Source organism: Erythrolamprus reginae, chromosome Z (genome assembly GCF_031021105.1).
Source record: "Erythrolamprus reginae isolate rEryReg1 chromosome Z, rEryReg1.hap1, whole genome shotgun sequence".
In the NCBI taxonomy this organism is placed as follows: Eukaryota; Metazoa; Chordata; class Lepidosauria; order Squamata; family Dipsadidae; genus Erythrolamprus; species Erythrolamprus reginae.
The window spans coordinates 23,323,047-23,345,939 of NC_091963.1; the positions used below are offsets into that span (position 1 = coordinate 23,323,047).

A 22,893-nucleotide genomic window follows, 5' to 3' on the forward strand; every position below is an offset into this window, starting at 1 on the left:
AATATAAGCCGTACCCCGAAAGTAAGACATATGTCTTACTTTCGGGGAAACACGGGGGGTATTGCCGCCTCCCTCTCATCTAGCTGCGCGCCGCCTCCTGCCCACGTCCGCACTGTCCCCCTCTCCATACGTCGCCGCGCCGTCCCCTGCATTGGCACTGCCGCCTCTGCAAATTTACTCGGGCACGTCCCTACTCCAAAGAAACCTCCCCCCCCCCGCCCGTCACAGAAGGTAAAATGCATATACACTAAAAAAACACATTTTACACAGGTTTTTTTAGCTGTCAGTGCCCCTTTAACAATATAAGACATACCCCGAAAGTAAGACATAGTGGGGCTTTTGGGGATAAAAAGAAAGTAAGACACTGTCTTACTTTCGGGGCGGTAGAAGGCCATAGGTCATTCATGTTATTCCTTTCCAGTGCTCATATTTTCTCTTTCTGCTCAGGTGAGATGAAGTATCTTGCTCTCTCATGCCACACACACATTACCACGAAGCTTCCCATTAATGAATCATTGAGTCTGTCATCTGCACCTCTATAACTGTCTGGCTTGGTGCTGCAACCCAACAGGACCGACACAGACTTCAGAGGATAATCAGAACTGCAGAAAAAACAATTGCTGCCAACCTGCCTTCCATTGAGGACCTATATACTGCACGAGTCAAAAAGAGGGCGGGGAAAATATTTACTGACCCCTCACATCCTGGACATAAATTGTTTCAACTCCTACCCTCAAAACGTCGCTACAGAGCACTGCACACCAAGACAACTAGACACAAGAACAGTTTTTTTCCAAACACCATCACTCTACTAAACAAATAATTCCCTCAACACTGTCAGACTTTCTACTAAGTCTGCACTTCTATTCTACTAGTTTTTCTCATCATTCCTATCACCCATTTCCTCCCACGTTGACTGTATGACTGTAACTTGTTGCTTATATCCTAAGATTTTTATTAATATTGCTTCTTCATTGCTTATTTGACCCCTATGACAATCATTTAAGTGTTGTACCACATGATTCTTGACAAATGTATATTTTATTTTATGTATACTGAGAGCATATGCACCAAGACAAATTCATTGTGTGTCCAATCACACTTGGCCAATAAAAAATTCTGTTCTATTCTATTATCTTCTTAAATGTCTTTAAGTCTGAACAAACTTGCTGCTTTGTTTCTGTGAAGTTTTCCTTGCTAGAAAGTTTTACGGAGGCATCAAAGAACAACCTGTTCCCTAATGTTATTGCATCAAATAAGATGATATATTAGGAAAAAGGGGAGGGAGTCAGTGTTGGTGTCAAAGGAGCTAAATGTTGGAAAGGGCCAGTGAATGCTTCCATGTATGCAAATAACTGTATGCAAGAAAGGTAAACAACCGGGACTAGTCAGAAAGGAACAATCCCTAAAATGGAAAAGACACACGCTGGTAAGAGCAGTCCACACTAAAGCAGTCAACACAGAAGCCAATTTCCTGAATGAATAAGTAAGGCCCAAAACCAGGGGGAACAACCGATCCTATACAGCCATGATGGTGAACCTATGACATGTGTGCCACAGCTGGCACGCAGAGCTCTATTAGATGGTACGCGAGACTTTGCCCTGTGTCAGCTCCAGTGTGCATGTACATGCTGAATAACTGATTTTCGGCTTTGGAAAAGGCAGTTTTGCCCTCCGGATGCTTCAGCCAAGCTTCCCAGAAACCCCGGAGGCCAAAAAATTGCCCAACAGACAAACCGGAAGTCTGGAAAACGCACTTCCGGTTTGGCCTTGTGCTGGTTTTTTGCACTCCGGAGGGTTCAGGGAAGCTTCCTGAAGCCCCAGAGTTCAATAAACAGCACAATGAGAAAACCAGAAGTATGTTTTCTGAACTTCTGGTTTGCCCGTTGTGCTCTTATTTGCACTCCGGAGCTTAAAAAGCTTCTCTGAGCCCTCCAGAGTGCAAAAGAACAACACAACAGTAATCCGGAAATGCATATTCTTGAACTTCCGGTTTGCCTGTTTGGGCATTTTTTCCACGTACCAGGCTTCAGTAAGGCCTGTGCGCATGTCCGGGGGCAGCGTGGGGTGGTCCGCATAGGGGGGAAGGGGTGTGGGCACATGCATGCATGCTAGCACACACACACACCCTTTTGGCACACAAACCAAAAAAGGTTCGCCATCATTACTATACAGTATTGAAGATTTTTGGACTCTGCAACACCCCACTGTAATCTGCACTGAAAATTCAAATTTCTGAGAGTAGCTTTAATATGCAGCAGGGGAGATCAGCAGCTGAGGCCGCAGCGCAGAAATGTCCTTAAAACAGTGTGTCCTCCTGAGTCATCTGTTGGCCCTTGACTGTGGATCTGTCTTTGGAGGTTAGCCAATATCACCTCTGAGCTCGGCGTCTTCTGTGTTAAGATTGCCAAACCTGGATCCACCAAAGCGTGCATGGGTTTCAAATGCTGCTGAATGGTAGCTTTTAAATTAAATGTAGAGAAAATAATCCTGTTATCTGTAATTAATGGATCACTTTTTATCATTTTTGTTCTGGCATCGTTCTCTTTCTTGGCATGCATTCATCAGCATGTTATGTGATTCACAATCCAAATGCAATTTTCAGCCAAACAAGGTTTACACAGCCCTCACCAAACATACATTAAATGCAGAATGCTTGAGCATCAAAGTCCCTCAACCATAGTTCCCTCTAAGCTGAGCAGTGAGCAATCGCTCACTTAAAAATCATCATCAACTCAGAGTTTTCCAAACCTGCCCAGAAGCCGAGAGGGAAAGAGTGAGAGGGAAGGAGAGAGAGAGGAAGAGAGGAAGAGAGAGAAACAGATAGAAAAAAGAGAGGAAGGAAAAGAAAAAGAAAAAGAATGGGAGTAAGGAAGAGAGAAAGAAAATCAAAACCTAGTTTGAAACTAGCTCAACTATTTAAGTGGCATTTTGATATTGATAGAGTTGCCCTATTATGAGCTCACTGTTATAGACACACAGTACAGTATTTTATTTTGAAATTCTCTGAGGCAAAACAGGGTGGGTTTTTTGTTTGTTTGTTTGTTTGTTTGTTTATTATTTCTGTGCCGCCCAGTCCCAAAGGGACTGCCGCTCAGACACTATACTTTTCCGCCCACCCCCCCAAAAAATTAGAGGGAACACTGCCCTCAACTCATATGGTCATTATTTTAGAGCTTTATATCTCTCCATTGTTCTTCCTAGATTTATTTATTTATTTATTTATTTTATTGGATTTGTATGCCGCCCCTCTCCGGAGACTCGGGGCGGCTAACAGCAATAATAAGACAGCGTATAACAATAATCCAATACTAAAAACAATTAAAACCCATTATAATAAAAAACCAAACATACATACAGACACACCATGCATAAAATTGTAAAGGCCTAGGGGGAAAGGGTATATCAATTCCCCCATGCTTGGCGGCAGAGGTGGGTTTTAAGTATCTTACGAAAGGCAAGGAGGATGGGGGCAATTCTAATCTCTGAGGGGAGTTGGTTCCAGAGGGCCGGGCCGCCACAGACCTAACTGGTCACTGGGATTCGTGCAGCAGAAGGTGGTCCCTGAGATAATCTGGTCCGGTGCCATGAAGGGCTTTATAGGTCATAACCAACACTTTGAATTGTGACCGGAAACTGATCGGCAACCAATGCAGACTGCGGAGTGTTGGTGTAACATGGGCATATTTGGAAAAGCCCATGATTGCTCTCACAGCTGCATTCTGCACGATCTGAATTTTCCCAACACTTTTCAAAGGTAGCCCCATGTAGAGAGCGTTACAGTAGTCGAGCCTCGAGGTGATGAGGGCATGAGTGACTGTGAGCAGTGACTCCCGGTCCAAATAGGGTCGCAACTGGTGCACCAGGCGAACCTGGGCAAACGCCCCCCTCGCCACAGCTGAAAGATGTTTCTCTAGATAATAAGCCATGAAATTTACATGCTTAATTTATTGAGGACATGTGATAGGCATGTACCAGCTGATAATATGACATGCAATAACAACAATTAGGAAGTTTGTTATTTATTTAATCAGAACTGCAGAAAAAACAATTGCTGCCAACCTGCTGATAGAGTTCTACAGAGGAATCACTGAGTCTGTCATCTGCACCTCTATAACTGTCTGGTTTGGTGCTGCAACCCAACAAGACTGACACAGACTTCAGAGGATAATCAGAATTGCAGAAAAACAATTGCTGCCAACCTGCCTTCCACTGAAGACCTGTATATCAAAAGTAGAGACCTTCAAATTTCTAGGTTCTATCATATCTCAAGACCTAAACTGGTCACATAACATCAAAAACATCATCAAAAAAGTACAACAAAGAATGTTCTTTCTGTGCCTATTCTGGAAGCTCAAACTACCCAAGGAGTTGCTGATATAGTTCTACAGAGGAACCATTGAGTCTGTCATCTGCACCTTTATAACTGTCCGGTTTGGTTCTGCAACCCAACAAGACTGACACAGGCTTCAGAGGATAATCAGAACTGCAGAAAAAACCATTGCTGCCAACCTACTTTGCATTGAGGACCTGTATACTGCACGAGTCAAAAAGAGGGTGGTGAAAATATTTACTGACCCCTCGTATCCTGGATATAAACTGTTTCAATTCCCACCCTCAAAACGTCGCTACAGAGCACTGCACACCAAGATAACTAGACACAAGAACAGTTTTTCCCGAACCCCATTACTCTGCTAAATATATAATTCCCTCCACACTGTCAAGTCTACACTGCTATTACTACTAGTTTTTTCCCCTCATCATTCCTATCACCAATTTCCTCCCACTTAGGACTGTATGGCTGTAACCTGTTGCTTGTATCCTTAAGATTTTTATTAATATAGATTGTTTCCTCATTGCTTATTTGACCTCTATGACAATCATTAAGTGTTGTACCCCATGATACAAATGTATCTTTTCTTTTATGCACACTGAGAGCATGTGCAGCAAAGACAAATTCATTGTGTTTCCAATCACACTTGGTCTATAAAGAATTCTCTACTCTCTATTATTTATTAAATTTATATGGCTTTCCATTTCATTTGCATAATTAGGCAAGTAACACTTAAAAACAAAATAAATAAAAAACAAATTTAAGAACACAGCAATAATATAATATAGCAGCTGAAAAACTCAGTTAACACAACCAAGGTCAAGAAATAAGTTCACTGTAAGTTCACTACACTATCATAGAGCCAGGCTTGATGGCAAATCCCAAGTTTTTAATATCTCGTCAAAGCAGAGGTCTTGGAAAATCTAAATTTCTAAGGGAATAAGGCCATAAAGGGCAGAGCCCAGGGCAGGAAGCTCAATCCACAAGTGGGTTGCTCCCAGTTCATACCAGCTCCACATAGTTCAGGAGGAAGCAAACTGGCAACGAGGTAAGTTAGACCCCACCCCTGTCCTATACCTTGCTAGATAGCGCTTATTTATTTATTTGATTGATTGATTGATTATTTGATTTATATGCCTCTCCAAAGACTCGGGTGGATTACAATATACAGTATAATAAAAAACAATAAAATACAATGGCAAATCCAATTAATTAAACTAGATAACTAACCTAAAATCCCCAATATTTTAAAAATCAATCGTACACATTCAGACCTCCACCATACATAACATTCATCGGCCAGAGACCCAAGATATAATCACACCAAGCCTGGTGGCATAAATAAATCTTAAGATTCTTGCAGAAGACAAGGAGTGTGGGGGCAGTGCGAATCTCTGGGGGGGGGGAGCTGAATCCAGAGGGCCGGGGAGCCGCACAGAGAAGGCTCTTCCCCTTGGCCCCGCCAAGCCACATTGTCTGGTTGACAGGAACTGGAGAAGGCCAACTCTGTGGGACCTAGCAAGTTGCTGGGACTCATACGGCAGAAGGGACCTTGAGCAGTGATTTCCAACCTTGGCAACTTTAAGACTTGTATGGTTTTATTTATTTTTATTTTTATTTATTTATTTATTTTGTCCAATACACAATGAGGGCTTTAGTGTGTGTATATATAGATATACACATAGTAAAATACATGATGAAGGTTGTAGAGGAGATACTCATAGTAAAATATATCTAAGAAAGAATAGAAAAGAAGATATAGTAATAGAACATATCAATGAAAGAATAGAAGAAGAGATATAGGAATAGAAGAAAGGTATAGGAGATATATGAGAGCAATAGGACAGGGGACGGAAGGCACTCTAGTGCACTTATACTCGCCCCTTACTGACCTCTTAGGTCAACCGTAGATAATCTAAGGGTAAAGTGTTGGGGGTTTGGGGATGACACTATGGAGTCCGGTAATGAGTTCCATGCTTCGACAACTCGGTTACTGAAGTCATATTTTTTACAGTCAAGTTTGGACCGGTTAATATTAAGTTTAAATCTGTTGTGTGCTCTTGTGTTGTTGTGGTTGAAGCTGAAGTAGTCGCCGGCAGGCAGGACGTTGCAGCATATAATCTTGTGGGCAATACTTAGATCTTGTTTAAGGCGTCTTAGTTCTAGGCTTTCTAGGCCCAGGATTGAAAGTCTAGTCTCGTAGGGTATTCTATTCCGAGTGGAGGAGTGAAGGGCTCTTCTGGTGAAGTATCTTTGGACATTTTCAAGGGTGTTAATGTCTGAGATGCGATATGGGTTCCAAACAGATGAGCTGTATTCGAGGATGGGTCTGGCGAAAGTTTTCTAAGCACTGGTAAGTAGTGTGAGATTTCCTGAGCAGAAGCTATGTAGGATTAAATTAATAACTCTTGAGGCCTTCTTAGCAATGTTTTTGCAGTGGGTTTTGGCACTTAGATCTTTAGTTATTAGTATTCCGAGGTCCTTGACCGAGTGGGGATTATCTGTGATAATTTGTTTATTAAGTTTGTATTTGAAGTTCTGATTCTTTTTGCCGATGTGTAGGACAGAGCATTTGCTGGTTGAGATTTACTGATTGAGATTTTGAGATTTAATTCTCTAAATGCCCTTGATTCTTAACAGTACACGATGTTATTACAGATTGGATTTATCCACATAAAGGATCAATATTTATTATTTCATCTTATTGATTTTACTTGGAACCATGCATTATTGACTCTTTATGTATTGTAAGATGGCTTACAAATAGGCTAAAGTGAAGTTCAATTTCAACATGTACATGGGCTTCAGACCATTAATTGATTTCTATTGTAATACATTTAAAATAGTCTGACATAATAAAGTCAAAGGCATGACATTTAAGATTTCTTATGCTCAAGAGCATTTCCATTACATTGTATGAGTTCATGGTTTTGGATTCATTGCTTTGCCAGCTACTTGCTTATCTGTATATTAATAAATAAAACACTTGGGTGGACACTTACTGAGGTAATATCAGTAATATATTTCACATAACTGAGAAAGGCGTCAACAGCAATTACCGTATTTTTCGCTCCATAAGACGCAGTTTTTTTCCTCCCAAAGTAGGAAGAAAAATCAGCCCCGTCTTATGGAGCGAAGATGCAGGCAGGGAGGGGGGGGGAGGCTGCGAACTCGGAAGCGCCATCCCGCCGGCTGGCTGGCTAGCTGCTGCCTGGCCCCCTCCGCACCACCAGCGGCGCTCCCCCCGCCAGCCAGCCAGCCAAGCCCCGAGCCCGCCAGAACCGGCTCCTTGCTCTTCCCCCGCCGCCCGCCGCGTTTGCAGGAGGTGGGGAGGGTCGGGCGGCCCGCCAAGGCCAGGAGGGACCCCGCTGCCCCCCCTTCCCTCTCTCCGCCCGCCGCTGAGCCTCCTTGACGCCGAGAGGAAATGCCGGCAAAGGCTTTTCTCAGCGGAGGTCTTCAATGTCGGGGGCGCACGGGCGGTTGCGCGCGCTCCCTATCTCCCTGCTAGCCCACTCGGAATATTCAAAATAAGAAAAGCCTTTGCCGGCATTTCCTCTCGGCTTTTCTCAGCGGAGGTCTTCAATGTCGGGGGCGCACGGGCGGTTGCGCGCGCTCCCTATCTCCCTGCTAGCCCACTCGGAATATTCAAAATATGAAAAGCCTTTGCCGGCATTTCCTCTCGGCTTTTCTCAGCGGAGGTCTTCAATGTCGGGGGCACACGGGCGGTTGCGCGCGCTCCCTATCTCCCTGCTAGCCCACTCGGAATATTCAAAATAAGAAAAGCCTTTGCCGGCAAAGGTTTTTCTTATTTTGAATATTCCGAGTGGGCTAGCAGGGAGATAGGGAGCGCGCGCAACCGCCCCGAGCGCCCCCGACATTGAATATCACCTTCGCCGGCCCCGTCACCGCTGAGAAGAACGGAGAGAGAACGAGAGTGAGTGAGAGCAACAGACAGCAAGATAGAGAGAAAGTGAGAAAGAGAGAGTGAGAGAAAGGGGGGAAGAGAAAGAGATAGCAAGAGAGAGAGAACAAGAGAAAGAAAGAGCGTGAGAAAGAAAAAAAGAGAGAAAGAGTGAGAGAGAGAGAAAGCAAAAGAGACAGAAAGAAAACAAGAGAGAGAAAGTGAGAAGAAGAGAGAGAAAGAGGGGGAGAGAGAGAAAGAGAGGGAGAGGGAGAAAGAGAGAGGGAGAGGGGGGAGAGATAGCAAGAGAGGGAGAGAGAGAAAGAGAGAGGGAAAGGGGGAGAGAGGGGGAGAGAAAGAGAGAGGGAGGGAGAGAGAGGAGATAAAGGAAGAGGAGAGAGAGAAAGGAAGAGAAAGAAAGAGGGATAGAAAGAGAGAGAGAGTGAGAGATGCTCAGTGAGCCTTTCTTTGAAGTTGCCTTTCTTTCTTTCTTTCTTTCTCTCTTTCTTTCTTTTTCTCTCTTGCTCTCTTGCTCTTTCATTCTTTTTTCTTTCTCTTGCTTTCTTTCTCTCTTTTTCTTTCTCTCTTTTACCTTCCCTTCCTCTATTTCTTCTTTTCTTTCTCCTTCCTACCTTCTTCCCTCCCTCCCTCCCTTCAGTCCTTCCTCTCTTACTCTCCCCTTTCATAAGTTTCCTTGCTTCCTTCCTCTGTTCCTGTCCCTTCCCCCTTTCTTTCTTTCCTTCCTTCCTTTCCTCCCTCCATTTCTTGCTTTCCTTTTCCTTCCTCCCTTCTTTCCTCCCTCACTCCCTTCTTTCACTCCTTCCTCTCTTCCTCTCCCCTTTTTGGCTTAAAATATTTTTTTTCTATTTTCCTCCTCTAAAATCTAGGTGCGTCTTATCAGCAGGTGCGTCTTATAGAGCGAAAAATACGGGTAAGCTGTTTCTATCCTCCTTAGTCTCTGTGTTAGTGTTAGCAATGCTTATCACCAGTTGAAAAATCACAATCCATCTTTGGGCATTGGACTAATGCAGCCCTTGTTTCTCAGACAACTCTCTGGTCACTCCCCAAATTTCAGTTGAAATTAAACAACTTTAAAAAGTTGAATGGATTTATCCAAGCCAAAAGCTTTTATTCGTGCAGCTTCTTACTAAAGCAAGTAGACACACCGAAGACTAAAGAAAATTGTACCCATCCACTAAACTGGCTTGATATCTTAATACCCTGGGCTAAATTACACTTGTAATTGTGGCTGGATTTACAAAATACGCCAAGGCAAAATCCACTACACAGACATGTAGTTTTTGTTATAGTCAAATCCAATCCTTTCCTCATGATAAAGGTTGCTTAAGAATTGTTAATCCAGTTGTGTTGTTTCTTGGCTGCCTTCTGTAATAATCCAGATTTATTTAGTTTGTCAAGCATGTACGAGATAACAAGTATAAGTATGAACATGAACACAGGAAATAGGTACCAATAAATGAATGGAATGACTGTTTTTTTAATGGTTTCTTGGAGTTTTAGACTTTAAAATTAATTAATTAGATCTAAGATATTGTATATTGTTTATATGTTGGTAAGATGTCCCAAGTCCTCGGAGAACGGCGGCACAAAAGTCCAATCAATCAATCAATAAAATCAATCAATAAAATCTAGGTAGTGCACATCTGCTCCCCCATAAACACTAGATCCGTCTAGTTTCCATAGAATGTTTCATGTAGAATTTGTTCCACCAATTATGAGACACTATTGAATTTATGAAGAGATAGTTCAGCCTCAGGCTTCTCAGGTTTATTTGAGGTTGATGACCCACCTTAAAAGATAAATTCAACAAAGTTGGACAAATTTTTCACTTCCTTATTTTTTTGGTCGCAGCCATTGTTTTCATAGTATTTTAATTTATTAATTATTAATTTACTCAATTGGGGATCCCATTTGCCCATTGGTCTGAAACTCAGGAGGAGAAACATTCACCTCCCGCAAAAAAAAAAATCTTAATAATGTAATAACGATATACCACCTCAACAGCAAAATGTTACATTTATTTATTTATATTTATTGGATTTGTATAACGCCCCTCTCCGGGAACTCCATTTAGAACTAGATGTAGGGTTAGAAGTTGATTGTTCAAAAGTGAACACGTGTTTCTCTTTATGCTTTCGCACCGACGAGTAAATAAAAGAAAACAATGTCCCAATTATTTAAAAAAAACCACTCCACACTCAAAACCATCGAATAAGCCAACTTTTCCATATAAATCCAATAAATAAATAAATTTCTACAAGTCCACGCACAGCCAGCCAGCATTCCACCACCGCGCTCCTGCGCGCGGTAAGACGCCCTTCAAGCCGTCTATCAAGTCCCAGATTGACACCCGCCTCTTCCAATCAGGTAGATTTCCAGCTGGCGGGAGGCGGAGTGAACTTCGATTCCCCCACTCCCGGCGGGCAAGGGCCAATCAGGGCAGCGGCTACCAAAAAACGGGGGGCAGTCATTCGCCGCTCCCGCTTTCTGGGATCCAGAGCTCCGCCCCGGTTGAATTGGGGAGGACGCGAATGGACTTCGCGCGGTAGGCGAGCGCAGCCTGTCCCTACGTGTGGCGCCCGGGGCAGGTGGAAGGAGGGACTGCGGGGCCGCTGCGCCTCCCCCCCCCCCACGCGCGGACTCGGAAGGGTCGGGGCTCGGCCGGTGGCTGCGGTAAAAGCGCCGGAGAGGAGGGAAATCGCCCTGCCCGGCTGCAGCTCCCAGAAGTGCAGACCGACGGAGGTCTCGAGGGTCGTTCCTCTGCAGGCGGTGGAGTCCCAGCAGCAGGTGAGGTCGACCGAGAAACGATCATGCCGCGTTCTTGCACCGGGCTTTACAGGACACGGCGGAGTTTAAGAAGTGGCCCGGCTGCAGCAAAGGCGGACTGGGGTTCCCACGACCCACCGGACCTGACCCGCATTTTTGGAAACCCAGGATGGTCGGCTTAGTTTTGTGTGGTCTGTTAACTTCCTGGGTTGGTTTGGCGCGCCATGGTGGTGGCTGAGTTAGCCACGGGTAGACGTGTAGCGTGATGTCGAATTGGTCGTGAGGATGAGGCTTGGGGGTAGATGGTGAAGGGTGTGAGAAAATGTCTGGTTTCTTCAGCTGGGGGCTCCGTTACATAAAGGAAGAGGCTCTGAAATGAAGGAGGCAGTAATGGGAGTTGTGAGTAGGGTGTCTCCTCTTTTTACACCAGGCACATTTGCAAGTTGCTCTTTTGGGCGATCCTGGCAAGCCTCGAATAAATGATGCAAGGTATGTTTTCACCCCTAAAATACACCTTTAGGAACAGGAGATCTAGTAATTACATCCTGTTTTAAATTAATACCAGTCTTTTCATAAGACATTTAATCAGTGTTACAGGTATAGAATTGGACTGAAATTCTTATTGCTCAAATTGTATTGCCTTCTATAGTGTATTTAGTATGATTTAATACTTTTTAGCATGCTTTTGCATTTAAAGATGAAAATGCAAAATAATAAAATGTAACAGTCAGCCATAGTTTAATATTTAGCCTTGTTTCCAGCTCGGGTTTGCAAACATGCTAAAACTGAGGATGGTTTTCTAATTTATGGCTCAGTTATTGTGCAGATCAGGCTATGTTAAATGTTTGATTTTTTTGTGTGTTGTCAAATCCAGACTGATCAATTTACCAGGTAACCCATGCCTTAGTTCATTTATGGCTTAGCATCTCCATACTATCACAGTAGCTAGACTACTGTGGAATGCTCAGGACCAAATAATTCTAAGAAATCAAGCATTTATGAGAAATAGCTTTTAATTCCTGCAGTACCCAAGCAGCCACAAGATGAGTGGCTCAGTATTATTTTATATGGTTCTTTCTTGGCAGCCTGGTGATGTGTTTATATGGATGTACTTCCATAATTATTTATTACCGGTATGTTTATAGTGATTTAACATGATGGCATTGTTTTAATTATTGGTTGTACACTGTCCAGAGATATGTTCAATGGAATGAGTGGCCATATCCATATGTTAACTCACATGGTATTTTTTCACCTGAAAAATGTCTCTAACCACTGATACAAACAGTAATTATATCTGTATTTTGTAAGGATAGCACTGCTTTGCACTACTAAAACCAAACACATTTTAAGCATAAGGTTATATAACTCCTGACAGACCAGAAACATGTTTTCAGTTATAGGTGCCTGGATGATGGAAATGATATTGTTTCCAAGAGCATAGGACATTTTCAGATTTAATATTGATATTGCATCCTGTATTTTTCAAACAACTATGTTTACAATGTTTAGTTACAGGATCAAATTCTGTTTTCATTGTTTATATTTAATCTGCAACACAGATATGAAGCAAAATAGTCACAAATCTATACATGCCAAATGGCTTCTCTCTCACCTAGAAAGGTGCTATGATGCGTAAGTTTAAGAATAAGACTCTGTCTTTCCCCCCCCCCCTGCATTATTTTAGTGGGAACAGATTGATGCATATTTAATTAAAGGCTGAGAATGTTTCATACTTAAAGTATACTTTAGTACTAAAGATACTGATTTTTCAAATGTCTACTGTCCATAACTGTCCTATTTTAATTTTAGTATTTTGTTTAACACAGTAGAGTGTTATCTTTCTTTCAAAAAGAAATTAGCTTTAGCTTGTTGAATATAACGTGTTTATCAGTGCAAAGGATCCAAAACTACATTTTTATGTAGTTGAATATAATTTTAATAATCCATCAAATCATTTGGCAGTGAAAGGTTCAAACAAGGCAGTACTGGAGAACACACAGCACAGTACAGGAGCTACATATTTTAAAAGTTAAGAACAGGAGGAAAAACCTGTTTTAAGATCTGACAAAACATTACACATTTTGAATCATAAAACTAAAAATAACAGGAGAGAAACTGCTCTTTTTTCACTTGCATTTGAAAAGGGACAAGAAAAAGAGTAAGTTGAAGAAAAAGCTCCCTGTAAGACAGAAGTGGAGATTTATATAACTTCAGAATTTGAAGTAGATTTCACTATTATTGAGTTTATTTATCAATGGATACAAATACTGTATTGTCGGAGATTACCTTGTTCTTAGTGCAGAATTATGCATCTGAATTCCCCTCAAGAGCCAGAGTATTGCTTCAACACATACACATTTGGTGGCTGGATGACATCTATATTGGACTTTTTGAAAGAGGAGCCCTGCTATTTTTTGATATTCCATTTTGCATTAAGGCATTTTGCATTGATATTCCATTGTTGCATTCTTTTGCAGTAAGAATCTTTACACTTTTTAATATTGATTGGTCCCTTCTGTACACAGGTATTCCTCAAGTTGTCACTTGCCTAGCAACCATTCAAATGGGGTGAAATCCCGCAGATTCTGACCGGTTCTATAGAACCAGTAGCGGAAATTTTGAGTAGTCCATAGAATCTGCAAAATACTAACTGCTGGCCCCAGAGTAGAGAGGGAATGGGGATTTTGCAGCTTCCTTCCCTTGCCATGCCCATCAAGCCAGAAACGGTAGTAAAAAAAATTGGATTTCACCACTGATTCAAAATGCCAACAGCACTGAATGAGGGAGACTTGACTGGCTTGTGAAATTGTAGCTGTTGCAGCTATACAGGTGAACTTGTTCTGCAGTGGTTCTCAACCTGAGGGTTGGGACCCCTTTGGGGGTCGAACAGCTATTTCCTGTGGTGTTAGGAACTAAAACTTCTATTCTGGCGCCTTGGAACATATATTTTACAATCCGACCAATCTGCATTGGTTGCCGATCAGTTTCTGGTCACAATTCAAAGTGTTGGTTATGACCTATAAAGCCCTTCATGGCACCGGACCAGATTATCTCAGGGACCTCTTTCTGCTGCACGAATCCCAGCGACCAGTTAGGTCCCACAGAGTGGGCCTTCTCCAGGTCCCGTCAACTAAACAATGTCGTTTGGCGGGATCCAGGAGAAGAGCCTTCTCTGTGGCGGCCCCGGCCCTTTGGAACCAACTCCCTCCAGAGATTAGAATTGCCCCCACCCTCCTTGCCTTTCGTAAGCTTCTTAAAATCCACCTCTGCCGTCAGGCATGGGGGAACTGAGATATTCTTTCCCCCTAGGCCTTACAATTTACGCATGGTATGTTTGTATGTATGTTTGGTTTTATAATTAGGGTTTTTTTAGTTGTTTAGTATTGGATTGTTACATGCTGGTTTTTATCGCTGTTGTTAGCCGCCCCGAGTCTGCGGAGAGGGGCGGCATACAAATCCAATGAATGAATGAATGAAAGAATGAACGAATAAATAAGGTGTTTACAGTCGGGGTGTCCCTCTGACCTTCCTGCCAATCAGCTTAAAGCTCTGTTGGGAGAATTGGCGCTAGACATATGATTGGGGGTCACCACACCATGAGGAACTTTATTATCGTGGCATTAGAAAGGTTGAGAACTACAGTGGTCCCTCGACTTGCGCGTTCTCGATTAGCGCGAAACGCTGCAACGCGGTTTTTCAAAAAATATTATTTAAAAAAATAAAATATTAAAAAATAATTTTTTTTTTATTCTGTTCCCTGAATGGAGACCGCCGGCCGCTCAATCGGGCCTGCAGGGAACAGAATGGAGCCTTCCGCGGCGGGGCTGGGGGAGCCGAGCCCAGCCCCGTGACATTCGCTTTCCTGCCACCCGCAGCCGAGTGATCGTGGGCTCCTTCGCAACCTCAGAGAGCTTCCTGGTTTTCGTGAGCTTTCATGCCCAGGAAGCTCTCCGAGGTTACGAAGGAGCCCAGGATCACTCGGCTGCGGGTGGCAGGAAAGCGAATGTCACGGGGCTGGGCTCGGCTCCCCCAGCCCCGCCGCGGAAGGCTCCATTCTGTTCCCTGAATGGAGACCGCCGGCCGCTCAATCGGGCCGGCAGGGAACAGAATGGAGCGTTCCACGGCGGGGCTGGGGGAGCCGAGCCCAGCCCCGTGACATTCGCTTTCCTGCCACCCGATTGAGCGGCCGGCGGTCTCCATTCAGGGAACAGAATGGAGCCTTCCGCGGCGGGGCTGGTAGGAGGGGAGCCGAGGGGATAACCGAGCCCAGCCCCGTGGGATTCGCCTTCCTCCCGCTTGCAGCCGAGTGATCGTGGGCTCCTTCGCAACCTCAGAGAGCTTCCTGGTTTTCGTGAGCTTTCATGCCCAGGAAGCTCTCCGAGGTTGCGAAGGTTACATCTTCCGCTGCCAGCCAGGCCATGCTGGCGGCAGCGGAACAATCGCTGGCTGTCAACTTTTCTTTTTAAAACTGGGCAGGAGCTGACTTGCCTCCCCAGTGCTAAAAAGAAAAGTTGACAGCCAGCGCTGCGAAACCTTCTTGCGACACCTCTCTTCTTTCCCCCCCTCCCTCTCAGGCAACCCATTCACATGCCATTAACTTGCACTGAGCAAGAGACGCACCCTTCTCGCCATCTCGTCGCGTGCGGGTGGGCGTGGCAGACAAAAGACTGCCGCTATTCCAGAGGGGGCATTCCGATTTTCGAAAGAGATGGGAAAGGGGCGGGGCGGCTCGAGTCACGTGACCCGGAGCGCTCCCGGCGAAATGAATGACTTTTTAAAAAAGGGGGTTCAGGCTCAGGAGGACCACGGAAAGCTGCGAAGATGGCGGCGTCGGCGTTTGGCGGCAGGGGGATTCTGGCGGCTGGTCTCCTTCGCAGTCACGTGGCCATCGTGACGGGCGGAGGCACGGGCATCGGCAAGGCTATCGCTGCTGAGTTGCTGCATCTCGGTGGGCAACGGAGCTCCCAAAGGAGAGAGCCGAGTAGCCTCTCTGGCAGCGGGCTGATTTCTCCTCCCTTGAGGGAATGGGAGAGGTGGAAGGATCGAAGCTGCCAGGTTACAGACTCTCCTGCGAGGCCTTCCTCCCTGTTATGGATGGTAGCTTTAGGACTTGGACAAGAGTGACAGGATGTCTCTGGAGATTCTCAGTCTTCCATGGTTGTCCCAAAAGTGCTTTCTTTCAAAAGGCAACTGGACTTTCTTGATTACAGTGATCTCTCGAGGGGCGAGGTGGGGGAGAACGGGAGGCTCAGCATTCCGTCAGCCGCAGCGCTGGCTGTCAACTTTTCTTTTTAAAACTGGGCAGGAGCTGACTTGCCTCCCCAGTGCTAAAAAGAAAAGTTGACAGCCAGCGCTGCGACTGACGGAATGCTGAGCCTCCCGTTCTCCCCCACCTTGCCCCTTCCGGTTTCGGCGTTCGGCAACGGAGTCCGGCGCTGGGGCCATGCGGGGCCGCTCATCCAGGGGGGCGTGGACTGGCAAGCGGCAAGTGATCTGGCGGGAAGACCAAGGGAAGGTTCCTTCAGCCGCCCAACACCTGATCCGCTCCGCAGCGCGGCAGCAGCGAGGAGCCGAAGATGGGGTTTCCCCTTTGCCTTTACCCCATCTTCGGCTCCTCGCTGCTTCCGCGCTGCGGAGCAGATCAGCTGTTGGGCGGCTGAAGGAATCTTCCCTTGGTCTTCCCCGCCGCCCACACGCAAACTCCACCATCTGCGCATGTGCGGCCATGAAAAAAATGGCGCACATGCGCAGATGGTGGTTTTACTTCCGCATCCAGTATAACGCGGAAATCGGTTAGCGCGGGAGGTCTTGGAACGTAACCCCCGCGCTAATCGAGAGATCACTGTACTGTTGTTCTGGGTGCTGTGGCGCCCAGCTTATGATTACAAAGTTACTAATGATTACAAAGCTAACTGCAGTTTCATGTCTGCTACACACAAGCAGAGATTTCCTCATAAATCACTCCTGTTGCTTTTTTTCTGTCATAAGTTGTGACATTTCAAGGAATTCCAATGTAGAGTACAAGATCTATGCCTGCTTCTGGCCCTCACTGATCTACTTACACTTTTCATCACCACCAATCATCTTTTCTCTTCATTGGCCTACCTGTACTGCCAATCCTTGCCTCTGGCATCCCACCACACTCCTTATTTAGAACTCCAACCTCTTCCTATTTAACAACCTGAACCATCCTGGGATTACAATGGCCTGAATTAAATCCACAGTAACTGAATTTAAACATGCCTGGGATAAACATATATCCATCCTAAGATAAAATACAGGAAATAGTATAAGGGCAGACTAGATGGACCATGAGGTCTTTTTCTGCCGTCAATCTTCTATGTTTCTATAAATTGGCGTTTCTAAGCCGTGTGGTCATGCGACATTGTGCTTTATGACCACATCGCTTAACGGTCTCAATTGCAATCCCAATTTTTGCAAGTTCCATGGGATATATGGTGCTTTCTTCAGTGTGGACTTAGATAGGATTACACAGCAGGTTTAGCACTGCATCTGTTATCTGGCAAGAGTAGAGAATCAATCAATGTGATCTCTGCCCTTTTGTGCATTCTGTTCTTGTTTTTTAAAAAACCTTGCTGTATCTAGTTCAATTTGAACAAGGTTGGGGAGGGGGAAGCCAGAGACTGACTTGCTCCCTGTTGCAGCTCTTATTATTTCTTCAAGAATTTTTGTGTGCGTTTATTGCCCAAAGCCTTATGATGGTGACAGCATGTACGCATTGTTAAATAAGCTATGACATTAAAGGCAAGCCAGAGAATTGTCTTGTCAAAGAAATAGCACATTCACTCTTTTCTTCCCTATGACCTATTATTATATAGTTCCCATTGTGCTTTCCATTCAATGCTGTTGCAGTGTTTTTCCTGCCAAGGAACTACAAGAATTACGGTTATGGAGGTAACTTTATTTATGGTGATAATAACAAAGATGGAAAGCCTGGTTAGGAGATATAAACAGGTGGCCCTTGCTTAACAACCACACATTCAGCAGCCATTCAAACTTAAGAATGGTCCTTATACAGTGGTAGCTCTACTTACGAACTTAATTCCTTCCGTGACCAGGTTCTTAAGTAGAAAAGTTTGTAAGAAGAAGCAATTTTTCCCATAAGAATCAATATAAAAGCAAATAATGTGTGCGATTAGGGAAACTGCGGGGAGGGTGGAGGCCTTGTTTCCTCCCAGGAGATTCCTAGGGAGGCCCCACGGAGGCTTCTCCCTGCCTTTTCCGGCCCTGTTTCCTCCCAGGAGATTCCTAGAGAGGCCCCACGGAGGCTTCTCCCTGCCTTTTCCGGTTACAGTTTCGGAGGCTTGGATATTTAAGTGAAAAATGGTTCTTGAGAAGAGGCAAAAAAATCTTGAGCACCGGTTCTTATTCAGAAAAAGTTCATAAGTAGAGGCTTTCGTTGGTAGAGGTACCTCTATATATAGATTGGTTGCAGTGTTACCCACAGTCATACAGTTCTCATTCTTTGCCTGTTTCCTATAAGAAAAATCAATGAGGAAACTAGAGGAGGTCATATATGGTGATCATGTGATGCGAAGAATTCTCTTAACAACTAGAAGTGCTGAAGTTTTCCTCACTAAAGTGATGTGGTCATGTGAATTCGTACTTTACATTTATGTCACTTAGTTATGGAAATTTCGCTCACAATTACTGCTGTGAAGTGAAGATTAACTGCATTGTGAAGTAGTATTTCTTATTTTTTTCAATCCCTTCCTCAGTTTGTTTATTTGATCCTTTTTTATTATTTTATTTTATTATTTTATTTATTTTATTTATTTTATTTTATTATTTTATTTTATTTTATTTATTTTATTTTATTTCTATGCCACCCAACTCCCGAAGGACTCTGGGCATCTTACAACAGGATGTAAATATATTTAAAAACATCACAAAAGTTTAAGAAAAAAGAGTTAAAAGTTTGCATACATATATATCATTCAAGGTTCAACCTCATAAAATTGCGAGATCAATGGCCCCAAGCCTGCTGGAAAAGCCAGGTCTTTAATGCTTTCTGGAGGTCAATAGAATGGGAGCAATCCGGATCTCTGGGTGTAGTTGGTTCCAGAGAGCCGGGGCAGTCACAGAGAAGGCCCTTCCCCGACACTGTTTAGCTGATGAGACCTGGAGGAGGCCAGCTTTGTGGGATCTTATCCTTCGTTGGGAACTATGAGGTAGAAGGCGGTCTCGGAAATAACCTGGCCCTGAGCCATGTAGGGCGGAGAGGGGTGGCATACAAATCTAAATAATAAATAAATAAATAAATAACCAACACCTTGAATTGAGCCCGGAGACCAGCAGGGAACCAGTGCAGCTCACCGAGGATTGGTGTAATGTGAATGTACCAAGGTGCACCACTGAACCGGCTCCGGCACCCTGTGGGGGAGGGGAGTAGCGTCCTAAAGTCCAACTCTGGAATCATTTCCCCCTGGCGATTCGAACTGCCCCTACCTCCTCGCTTTCCATAAAATATTGAAGACTCACCTTTGCCACCAGGCATGGGGGGATTAATCTTCCCCCATCCTTTTTTCGCTGACCTTTGTTATGTTTATGTTCAGTCTGGCTGAGTGTGTATGATTGTGTAGCAGATACGTTTTTATAACAATGTATTTTTAAATTAGTTTTTTAAATTTTTTAAGATTAGATTTGTATTTTTATTGTATTGCTGTTATGTTGTGAGCCTCCCCGAGTCTTCGGAGAGGGGCGGCATATAAATCTAATAAATAATAATAATAATAATAATAATAATAATAATAATAATTATTATTATTATTATTATTATTATTATTCAGTAGGAAATGCTCTGACCATGACTAAGGAAAAGCATCTATACCCCTTAATTCCAGATCATCTCTCCACTGCTGGAGAGGAACACCAGATCAAGTGTGTGTCCCCCCCCAAATGAGCCAGACCCTGAACTACTTGGGTCAGATCCATGGTTGTCATGGAAGCTTTCGGAGAGGGGCGGCATACAAATCCAAATAATAAATAAATAATAAATAAATGAACTGCATCCGAGGGATCATCGTGACAGCAAATTGAAGTCCCCCAGCACCATAAGCCTGGGGAACTCCACCACCAACCTGGCTACCATCTCTAGCAGCGCTATTTTCAATTTTCGCGGGGGATGCGTTCTGAGACCGCCCGCGAAAATTGAATTTCTGTGAATTAGAGATGCGGAAGTAAAAACACTATTTTTGGCTATGGACAGTATCACAAGCCTTCCCTTAACACTTTAAACCCCTAAATTGTAATTTCCCATTCCCTTAGCAACCATTTCGATTTTTACTCACCGTGTTTATTTATTAAAATTTATTTAAAAAAATATTTATTAAAGGAGGATGAAAGTTTGGCGATGACATATGATGTCATCGGGTGGGAAAAACCGTAGTATAGGGGGGGGGGGAAAGTATTTTTTAATTAATATTTTTGAAAATCTGTGGTATAGACTTTTTGCAAAGTTCAAACCCGCAAAAATCGAGGGAACACTACTCTTTCCACACATACATATACATGCACCCCAACCAAGATAGAACCAATCTGTAAATTAAAACAAGATGATAGAGCAGGATAATTAAGACAAGATGATAAAATTCAGGCATGGGGGAATTGAGATATTCCCTTCCCACTAGGCTTATAAAATGTATGCATGGTATGTCTGTATGTATGATTGGTTCCTTAAATTGGGGTTTTTAAATTACTTTTAATATTAGATTTGTTTATATTGTCTTTTTACTGTTGTTAGCCGCCCCGAGTCTGCGGAGAGGGGTGGCATACAAATTTAACAAACAAACAAACAAATAAATAAATAAATAAATAAATTTCGTATTATAACTGCAACCCTAGGGGGCTTGAGAGTCTATAGGGAAGTGCATCTTCTCTCTCCCCATTTGAGCAATCTGAACTCTGTTTTCTTTTCATTTCGAAGCATCCAAGCCATTCTTTTTTCTCCGTGTAACCGGGGCTATTCCCATTTATTTTTTCCTCTGATGAAATAATCACTGGCATTGAGTTTTAATATGTTTGTGAGTGACATAGGGGAAGGTTTGGTAGGGAAGGTTTGCCTATTTGCCGATGACTCTAAAGTGTGCAATAGGGTTGATATTCCTGGAGGCGTCTGTAATATGGTAAATGATTTAGCTTTACTAGATAAATGGTCAAAGCAATGGAAACTGCAGTTTAATGTTTCCAAATGTAAAATAATGCACTTGGGGAAAAGGAATCCTCAATCTGAGTATTGTATTGGCGGTTCTGTGTTAGCAAATACTTCAGAAGAAAAGGATTTAGGGGTAGTGATTTCTGACAGTCTCAGAATGGGTGAACAGTGCAGTCAGGCGGTAGGGAAAGCAACTAGGATGCTTGGCTGCATAGCTAGAGGTATAACAAGCAGGAAGAGGGAGATTATGATCCCGCTATATAGAATGCTGGTGAGACCACATTTGGAATACTGTGTTCAGTTCTGGAGAGCTCACCTACAAAAAGATATTGACAAAATTGAAGGGGTCCAAAGACGGGCTACAAGAATGGTGGAAGGTCTTAAACATAAAACGTATCAGGAAAGACTTAATGAACTCAATCTGTATAGTCTGGAGGACAGAAGGAAAAGGGGGGACATGATCGAAACATTTAAATATATTAAAGGGTTAAATAAGGTCCAGGAGGTAAGTATTTTTAATAGGAAAGTGAACACAAGAACAAGGGGACACAATCTGAGGTTAGTTGGGGGAAAGATCAAAAGCAACATGAGAAAATATTATTTTACTGTAAGAGTAGTAGATCCTTGGAACAAACTTCCAGCAGACATGGTAGATAAATCCACAGTAACTGAATTTAAACATGCCTGGGATAAACATATATCCATCCTAAGATAAAATACAGAAAATAGTATAAGGGCAGACTAGATGGACCATGAGGTCTTTTTCTGCCATCAGACTTCTATGTTTCTATGTTTCTATGAGTATGGATGACATTGATAAAGTTATGGAAAATAGCTAGAAATGAAATCAAAGGCTGTGATCTTACATATGTATTCCTGGAAATAAAGTAAATCGGGCAAGCATGTAGAACTCTGTTCTCCTCAGATGCAAAACAGTTTGTCGCTTACATTTTTACATACTGTATTTTTTGAGTATAAGACGCACTGGAGTAGTTTTTCAAGAGGAAAATAGGGAAAAGAATCTGCATACTGGGTATTCATTTGGCTAGCATCCTTAGCTAGCTCATTATTTTATCCCCTGGTTAGGGCTTTAAAAAAACTTTATTCAGAGAGAGTAACAATGAAAGAGCTTGCAAGCCAGTAAGAGCTGGGAACATCATTAGCACCTGGAAAGAAACATCCGGAGGAAATAGAGCACTGGAAAAAAGCCTGCAAAGACTTAAGGCTTGAAAAACATTCTTCTTTGCAGAGAGTAACAATGAAAGAGCTTGCAAGCTGGTAAGAGCTGGGAACACGCTCCGAGTCCACGGACAGGAGTGGCATAAAAATCCAATACATAAATAAATTGTTAGCACCTGGTTAGTTCTGGAAAGAAACTTATTCAGAGCAAGTTAGAGAAATGAAAAAAACCTGGAAAATCTTAGGGCTTGGAAAACATTCTTTGCAAACAGTAACAATGAAAAGGCTTGCAAGCCGGTAAGAGCTGGGAACATTGTTAGCACCTGGTTAGGGCTGGAAAGAAACATTTGGAGCAAGTAGAGCAAGTAGAGAATGGGAAAAAAACCCACTACAGTGGTCCCCCAAGTTTCACGATCTCGATCATTGCGAAACGCTATATCGCGATTTTTCAACCCGGAAGTAAAAACACCATCTGCGCATGCGCGCCCTTTTTTCTATGGCCACGCATGTGTAGAT

The 22,893-nt window shown here is 43.4% G+C and overlaps 1 protein-coding gene across 3 annotated transcripts in view; it reads left to right on the forward strand.

Moving 5' to 3' along the window:
- The first annotated feature begins 10,787 nt into the window (after nucleotides 1–10,787).
- MPP7 (MAGUK p55 scaffold protein 7) overlaps nucleotides 10,788–22,893 on the forward strand; it is a 134,017-nt gene continuing 121,911 nt past the window's right edge. For all 3 annotated transcript variants that reach the window (XM_070729414.1, XM_070729416.1, XM_070729415.1), the window contains exon 1: nucleotides 10,788–11,042. The gene's annotated coding sequence lies outside the window, so the exon portion shown is untranslated. The remainder of the gene's footprint in view (nucleotides 11,043–22,893) is intronic.